The 8,890-nt window shown below is 44.8% G+C and overlaps 1 protein-coding gene and 1 pseudogene across 3 annotated transcripts in view; both read left to right on the top strand.

Annotated features, from left to right (window-relative positions):
* IQCA1 (IQ motif containing with AAA domain 1) overlaps positions 1-8,890 on the top strand; it is a 182,471-nt gene that overhangs the window by 93,501 nt on the left and 80,080 nt on the right. The window lies entirely within an intron of this gene.
* On the top strand, positions 5,959-7,186 carry LOC105539830 (annotated as a pseudogene).

Here is an 8,890-nt window from a genome sequence, read left to right as displayed (position 1 = left end):
ATGAAGCTGAAAACTATCATCCTCAGCAAACTAACACAGGAACAGAAAACCAAACACTGCATGTTCTCACTCATAAGTGGGAGCTGAACAATGAGAACACATGGACACAGAGAGGGGAACATCACACACCGGGGCCTGTTGGGGAGTGGGGGGCAAGGGGAGGGAGAGCATTAGGACAAATATGTAATGCACTCAAGGCTTTAAACCTAGATGATGGGTTGATGGGTGCAACAAACCACTGCCGTGGCACATGTATTCTTATGTGACAAGCCTGCACGTTCTGCACATGTATCCCAGAACTTAATATTTAAAAAAAAAAAAATCATGATCCCGCTGTTACTGCAATCTGCATCAGCTCTCCAGAGTGGATCGGTAGAGGTTATGTGACCCAGCTCTGGCTCAGACAGCCACAGTCATGCTCCTCATGTTCCAAGGATGGTTCTGACCAGCACGCAGACTCGCGAGCTTCTGCGTGGGAGGAGCAGCTCCAAGGGTCTGGCAGACTGTGTCTGGGAACCCTGGTGCCAGGTCACAGTGGGAGAGAAAAGGGACAGCCTGTGCAGTCAAGTAGGACGAGCTGCTTGAGCTGAGTCAGAAGTTACAAGCAAGGGAGAAAGGGTAATGGTAAACATAAGATCACAGCACCCAAATCTGGCATAAACTCACAGTGTAGGCAATGGTAACAAAAGCCAACATTTTGGCCAGGCATAGTTGCTCACACCTGTAATCCCAGCACTTTGGGAGGCCAAGGCAGGCGGATCACCTGAGGTCAGGTGTTCGAGACCAGCCTGGCCTACATGGTGAAACCCCATCTCTACTAAAAATACATACCTGTAATCCCAGCACTTTGGGATGCCAAGTCGGGTAGATCGCCTGAGGTCAGGAGTTCAAGACCAGCTTGACCAACATGGTGAAACCCCGTCTCTACAAAAATACAAAAATTAGCCAGGCGTGGTGGCAGGTGCCTGTAATCCCAGCTACTCAGGAGGCTGAGGCAGGAGAGTCGCTTGAACCTAGGAGGCAGAGGTTGCAGTGAGCCAATAAAGTGCCACTGCACTCCAGCCTGAGTGATAGAGTAAGACTTTCTCTCAAAATATATATATATAAATTTAAAAGTAAATAAATAAATAAAAGCCAACCATGTGTTCAAAGCGCTGGGCATGACTGCGGCTGGCCGGCTGAAGGCAGTCGTTCATTTCACATGCTTGTCTCCTGCACTGTGACCCACAGTGGATCTTCCGTCTGCCTCCATTTGTCTTCATCCCTTTCTTTAACCACGTTCCACTGATATTCACTGAATGAACAAAAGAAAAGAGACCCCTTACTGCTCATTTGGGGCCCAACCCAATTCACTGGCGGTAGACGCTGAGTTGGGCCCCTCGGATACCCCTTTCGGGACCAAGGCACTCAAGCACCTGGCTCCCCACATGCCAGTGCTGACACTCACAGCTAAATCCCACCCCAGGAATTGCTACAGTCTAAGGGTGCCACTGCAAGCGAGGTTACACCCCTTCTGGGGCAGCCTGCATCCAAGGATAGTCACGTGATAGTACCAAAACCCAGCCCCTCTCCTTGCCTGGACAACTCCGAGGGTTCTCCCAGCTTCTGCTGTTCCCACTGGGATCAGCTGACAGCTCTCTTGCAATTGCATCACAACTTAGCTTCTCCCTCTGCCCAGGGCTGCTTCCCTCCCTCTCTTCTTTCTGGCTGGTGTTCCCAGTAGACCACCTACATCCATCTCCATCTGAGTGTTTCCAGGGAACCCGATCTGGGAGACCGCCTAGGGCCCTATTGTTCTGTCTGTACCCCAGAAGTTCTAGCTTGTTCTGGAAAAAAAATAAAAGCCCCCTGAATACAGTTAATTTTAAAAATCATACACTTACTCTACAAGATAATTTTGAAGAAGTGCCTAAGAATAAAGAGAATTGGAAGCATTCCAATTTTATTCTAAGAATCTCTTCCTCTAAATATGCACGAGGGAGTTTTATACTTGCAAATTAAAAATTCGCTGTTAGTGAAGCTTGTTCCGTATAAATCTGAAATTACCAGCTACACAATCTGGTCTTTGTTGGGTGAAAGTATTTTATTAACTAGCTATTAAAGAGTCACTTAACGATGAACAGTTTTGAACAAAAAGCAAAGTTTGAGAACATCAGCATTTATGAAATGCTTGCAAATGAAGGGGAAACGCCTTCAGAATCAGAAATGAAATTTTTCATGAAAAATGCAGGTCTGCATAGTGACAATGTGATTATTAAAAGAAGAAAGGGTCATCTCTAATAAACATTGATATATTTAAGTTATGCTGCTACACTTCTTAGAGATCACATTACCTTTTCCAGAGACTTTTTAAAAGTCTTACTCTGGTGTCAACCCCAGAGAACCTCAAACCATTCCTGAGACCAGTTATTCAAATCCTTTTGTGAGAATTGACATTTTGACCTAGAGCAAAAGGCACTCTAATTCCTCGTGGTTAGAGGGCACGGGAGAAGACAGAGGAAAGCAGTTCTGTCTAACATGTCTGGTCGCTGGCTTATCCCAGCCCTCGCAGGGCCCAGCTGCATGGTTGTTCTCTCAGTATTTTGATAAGACCACATATCAATTGCCAGTTCTAGATGCATAATCAGAAAACTTGGAAAAGACCTTATATTTAAAAACTGATAGGATTATCTGAATATTTCAACTAACCTCTTTAAATGGAAAATAAGTTGTTTTCTAAATATCACACAGGTAGAGAGCTAAAGGCTTTGCAAGTCCATGAGATAGTTACAAATTAACATAAATATGAAAAAATCTATTATAAGTGCAAAAAAGTCATGAGAACTGCTGAACGTTTCGGTTGAATTTCACAATGAATCAGTGTTTCTGTGTGAATTTCCGATTTAATGCAGGGCTAGTGGAGTGGGAAAGAGCAGGGTTGTCATGGTGGATCTCTGTAATTGTACACAAGACCATTTTAGAATAAAACATCTTGTCATTAGTAATCTTGCATGCATTTGATCTTTTCATCAAGAAACTTGGTGAAACAGTTTAATGTTTAAAAGATGAATGTTTTCATTTCCTCATTTGGATCCATCGGAGCCCCTCCATACTGAGATGCTGAAAGACAGAAGAAAACAGAACAGTCTGGGATGTTCGTCTTCAGCTCGGGGCTAGTGGAAGAGAAAACACAAAAGCACAGTAGTCCTGCCCAGTGGCTCGCACCTGTAATCCCAGCACTTTGGGAGGCTTGGTCAGGAGGATCACTTGAGGCCAGGAGTTGGCACCCAGCCTGGGCAGCACAATGAGACCCCATCTGTACTGAAAACAAAAAAAAAAGAAGCACAATAAATACATTCAAATATCAGGTTCTAAAAATTAGTGTCTCATTCATAGGCAAGAAAATGAATCTCTAGGTAAACTTCACACCTTACACAAGTATTAATTCAAAATGGGTCATGGACTTAAACATAAAACTGTGAAGCTTTGAGATTAAAAACATAGGAAAAACATCCTCAGAATCTAGAGCTAGGCAAAGAGGTCTTAGACTGGACACCAAAAGCAGGATCCACAAAAGGAAAAATTTATAAATTGGGCCACATCAAAATCAGAAACTGTTGCTTTGTGAAAGACCCAGTGAAGAGGATGAAAAAAAAAGCTATAGATGGGAGAAAATATTTGCAAACTATCTATCTGACAAAGGATTAGCACCTAGAATATATACAGAACTCTCAAAAAAAAAGTCTTTCTTTTGAGTCCTCAGTTTTAAATCCAAATTGTTGTGGACTGCAGTTAAGGACTGCTCTGTGGAAAGCGCTTTAACAGAAGACAATGCTAGTGCCAGGAGGAGGACATTTTCTGCAAACTGATAGCAGTCCTGCAAAAGTGCCTTCAATACCAAAGTAATCGCCTTTGTCTCACAGTTGTGTGGACCTCATGTTGGCTTTAGAAACAAAAGTAACAGTAACAGAGCACTATGCAATCATCCTTACAACTGTTTCCTCTGTTATTTTTTCAAGCCACGGGTTAGACCATTTGAAACGATTTAAAGTGGTATTGACCTGTCACATGATCACATGAACATTAATGAGTCTTCTCTAAATTCACTCCAGCCTCAAAATGATTTAACTTAGTGCTAAATTCTTCTGGAAAGACCCTTGGACCTTTACAGAGCACAATTCACAATGAAAGCATTTGTTTATCTGCAGTGCCAGCAGACCTAACTCTGACCACAGCTCCTCCTCTCCAATCCCTTGGCCCAGAGAGGTGCTCCACATTGAACGATTAAGCCAACCACATTCTTAGGTTATTTTAGAACATTTCAAACCAAATTTTGCATGACTTTACAAAAATGGACAAGTGAATATCATGTATTTCCAAAGGAAATTATCAGGAATGAGGGCGCCATCGTGGAAGTGTATGTCTGGAGCATCTTCTGTGTCCACTGAAATACAATAAGAGAAGAAGATGGAAAGAAGTGAGGGGTTGGCTTATGGGCAATAGAGATAATAGAGTCCTTAGCCTAGGGAACAGGGGCCCCATGGTTAAACATCCTGCAATTTTATGTAAACTTTCATGGGAAGGAACGTTCTCCTGGGGAAAAGGTGTGTGGGCTTTCTTCATGTTTTCAAGAGGTCCCTCCTGTAAAAATCTCAAAGATCACTGCTTAGAGAAAGGACATATTTGGTTACACAGGCAAAGAGCCAATGGAGGCACTGCATACTCAAAGGAGGGTGATGATCTTAGACACCAGAGTGGCAGGGGAGGCTTCATGGGGGATATGGAATGGCAGGAGACTCTTTCAGGAGCCTATGCTCATAGCCCAAGTCTGCCCACTTCTCCCCATCTCCATGGCAACCACCTGACCAAGAGGCATCATTGCCTCTCAGGCTGCAACTGCACCAGCCTCCCAGCCAATGCCCCCACCTCCTCTCCTGCCATTCTACAGCCTGTTCCCCTGCAGCAGCTAGAGTGACCCAAAACTCTGATCGGCATCTCTCACAGCGCTTGGAACTCAAGAGCTATGCAGTAATTATTTTTGAAGAGATGAATAAATGCTCAAATGAAGATGTACCCTGAAGTGAAAGTACTGGATATAAAAAGATGAAACAAATGCAAGAGACATCGTGAAGGATGCAAGAGATACCACAAAGGATGACTGGCATGACTGACGGGATGTGGAAGAAACAGGAGGAGACCAAGGAGTTGAAGTGAACTCCAGGTGTCTTGATTGGAACAGAGGGAGGATTGAGGGCAGACGGACCGGGGCTGGCTTTAGAGCTGTTGAGTCAAACCATTGTCTATGGTTCCACAGCTGGAAGTTCAGGACAGACTCAGGAGAGATAAAGACCAGTGGTGTGGATCAGGACATATCCCTGCTCAGGAAAACTCTAGTTGAAGGTGGGGCATGGATGAGGTATAGGAAAATCCATGTGAATGGAGGCTGGAGAATCCGGATTACAGCCACATATTGAGGCAGGAGGAAGAGGTAAAACCAACTGGGGGATGGGAACAGCATGGAAGCCAGGAAGAAATCCAGCACCATGAACTTCCTATATAGTCTTCCAACTGGGAATTTCTGGAAGGATAAAAGAAAGGTTTTCCTTCTGCCTCCTGAGTCCCTCTGCCATAAGAAGTGAGAACTGGCTGGGCGCAGTGGCTCATGCCTGTAATCCAGCACTTTGGGAGGCCATGACAGAAGGATGACTTGAATCCAGAAGTTCGAGACCAGCCTGGGCAACATAGGGAGACCCCCATCCCTACAAACAATTTTTAATAAAATTAGACAGGCATGATGGCGTGTGTCTGTGGTCCCAGCTACTCAGGCAGCTGAGGCAGGAGGATCTCCTGAGCCTGGGAGGTCAAGGTTGCAGTGAGCTATGATTGCACCACCGCACTCTAGCCTGGGCAATAGAGGGAGATTCTTGTCTCAAAAAAAGAAAAAAAAATTAGGCTCTACCAGCGAAATTTGATGGAGTGATGTCTCACAGGAAGTTTTCCACTCCCAGACATGGGTCCCTCGGCTTCCTGCCTCAGAAGTGCACAGGAAGCATCGTGGGAAGGCGAAGAGCTTCCCTAAGGATGACCCTTCCAAGCGGGTCCATCTCGCAGCCTTCCTGGGATACAAGGCTGGCATGACCCACGTCGTGCAAGAAGTCAACAGGCTAGGATCCAACATGAACAAGAAGGAGGTGGTAGAGGCTGTGACCATTGTGGAGATACCACCATGGTGACTGTGGGCATTGTGGGCTACGTGGAAACCCCTCAAGCCTCAAGGCCTACAGACCTCCAAGACCATCTTTGCTAGGCACATCAGCAATGAGTGCAAAAAGCACTTCTCTAAGAACTGACATAAATCTAAGAAGAAGGCCTTTACCAATTACTGCAAGAAATGGCAGAATAAGGATAGCAAGAAGCAGCTGGAGCAAGACTTCAGCAGCATGAAGAAGTACTGCCAAGTCATCCACATCACTGCCCACACCCACATGCACCTGCTTCCTCTGCGCTAGAAGAAGGCCCCGCTGATGGAGATCCAGGTGAACAGAGGCACCGTGGCCAAGAAATTGGACTGGGACCGGGAGAGGCTAGAGCAGCAGGTACCTGTGAACCAAGTGTTTGGACAGGATGAGATGATTGACGTCTTCAAGGTGACCAAGGGCAAAGACTACAAAGGGGTCACAAGTCATTGGCATGCCAAGAAGCTACCCTGCAGGACCCAATGAGGCCTGTGCCAGGTGGCCTGGATTGGGGCATGGCATCCTGCCTGTGTGGACCTTCTCTGTGGCATGCGCTGGGCAGAAAGGCTACCATCACCACATTACAAGAAGATCGAGCTGTATGATCGGCCAGGGCTACCTTATCAAGGACGACAAACTGATCAAGAACAGTGCCTCCGCTGACCATGACCTGACTGACAAGAGCATCAACTCTCTGGGTGACTTTGTCTCATAAGGTGAAGTGACCAGTGACTTTGTCATGCTGAAGGAATGTGTGGTGGGAACCAAGAAGTGAGTGCTCACCCTTCACAAGTCTTTGCTGGCTCAGACCAAATGGTGGGCTCTGGAGAAGACTGACCTTAAATTTATTGACACCACTGCCAAGTTTGGCCATGGCTGCTCCCAGACCATGTAAGAGAAGAAAATATTCATGGAAAGTATTCATGAAATCACTCAAGAAAGACCAAATTGCAATAGAAGATGGAGCTTAATGCCAGGAACAGATTTTGCAGCTGGTGGGGTCTCAATAAAAGTTATTTTCCACTGCAAAAAAAATGAGGAGTGAAAACTAAGGCTGTGATGGAGGCAATCAGGAGGTTCTTTAGAGAGAGAGGATCACAGGGAGTAAATGATGTAGCAGAGGTGAGAAGAAAGTGTGGTCAGGGCACTCCAGAGAAACAAAACCAATAGGAGAGCGATATATAAAAAAATACATGTGGCCTGTGTGTGTGTGTGTGTGTGTGTGTGTATGTGTGTATATGTGTGTGTGTGTATATATGTGTGCATATGTGTGTGTATATATCTCCTCTGTGTCCTTTTATATTTATAGAGAGAAAGATTCATTCATTAAGGTATTGGTTCCTTCGGTTATGGAGCCTGCGAAGTCCCACCATCTGCCATCTGCAAAAAGGGGCCCCAGGAGAGCTGGTGGTAGGGTTCAAAGGCCAGAGAGCTGAGGGCCCGTGTTGTAGACTCCAGCCCAAGTCTGAGGACTGGAGAGCTGGAGAGCCAGTAACCAGCTGGCGGCTTGCATGGCCCATGTGAGAAATGTGGTTTATTTCTTAGTACCATACTCATAACCAAGAAGATCTTTCTGATAAAAATTAACACAGATACCATCAAAGAAACTTGAGACAAATGTATTTAGGACATAGTTACATGTTTTTAGACTTCCCACTGTAGATTCTCTCCTATCTCTTGTATTTCTTTTGTATTTCAGAGTAGCACTCTGCAGCCCTCAAAGCCATGAGGAACGTTGATTCCCTAGTGCTGACGGAAATGCATGAGCAGAAAAGTAAAACGATAAGCTAAATGCAAGCTCAAAAATAGTGGAGATGCTTGATCTGTTTTTCAAGTTTAGTTGCATAAGCTATCACGTTGTTTGGTGCATGTTAATTTTTAAATATAGTTTTCAGCCATTATAGTTTCTGGGTTGGTTTTCACTTCTGAGTCTAGAGAAAGGGATAATTATTTCACTCTCAGATCAGTGGGAAATTGTCAGCCTCTTCAAAATGCCTGGTGGACCTCTCCCCTACCCCAGGATACAGACCCAGAGGGGAGGAGCAGGTAATCTGAAAGCCGCGGAGTGATCCCTTCGACATTTGAACTTGTATGTTAACGGATGTATGCCAAAATGTATACCTTCATTTTGAAAAATCTAACAGTTGCCGCCCTATTTGAATTTTTCCACAGCCCTACCAGTGTGAGATGTTAGCCATCCCTCAACAACCTACTTCAGATGCACATACTTGCCAATAGAAAATTTTCAACAAAACCTCCATGCATTTGAATCGCTCTTTAAGCCAGGCAGGAAATTATAACAGTAGTTAACATTTGCGGAGGGCAAGAAGAGGGAGCGTGGTTTATCTCTGACTGCCCTCTTAATTTCACAGAGACAAATAGAGAGGATAAGATATTTGATAACAAAGCCTCTTCTGGAAACATTTGCTTTGCATCTCTGCATCTCTCCGAATGTCCTATTGACTCTCAGTAAGAAACTCTAGAAACGTTCTCCATGCAGCATTTATCTGAGTTGTGTGAGGGATAAAGTTCATACAGTAACTGGAAACTTACCAAAAATTGTCGGTTTCCATAAACCAGCTTTTTAAATATGCTCTAGTCCCCCCTTATTCTCAGTTTCACTTTTCGCAGTTCCAGTTGCCCGCGGTCAAGTGTAACCCATAAGTATTAAATGG

The sequence above is a fragment of the Mandrillus leucophaeus genome, unplaced genomic scaffold (assembly GCF_000951045.1).
Source record: "Mandrillus leucophaeus isolate KB7577 unplaced genomic scaffold, Mleu.le_1.0 Scaffold21, whole genome shotgun sequence".
Lineage (NCBI taxonomy): Eukaryota > Metazoa > Chordata > Mammalia > Primates > Cercopithecidae > Mandrillus > Mandrillus leucophaeus.
The sequence above is the reverse complement of the archived record's forward strand: the minus strand, read 5'-3'. Positions and strand labels throughout refer to the sequence as shown.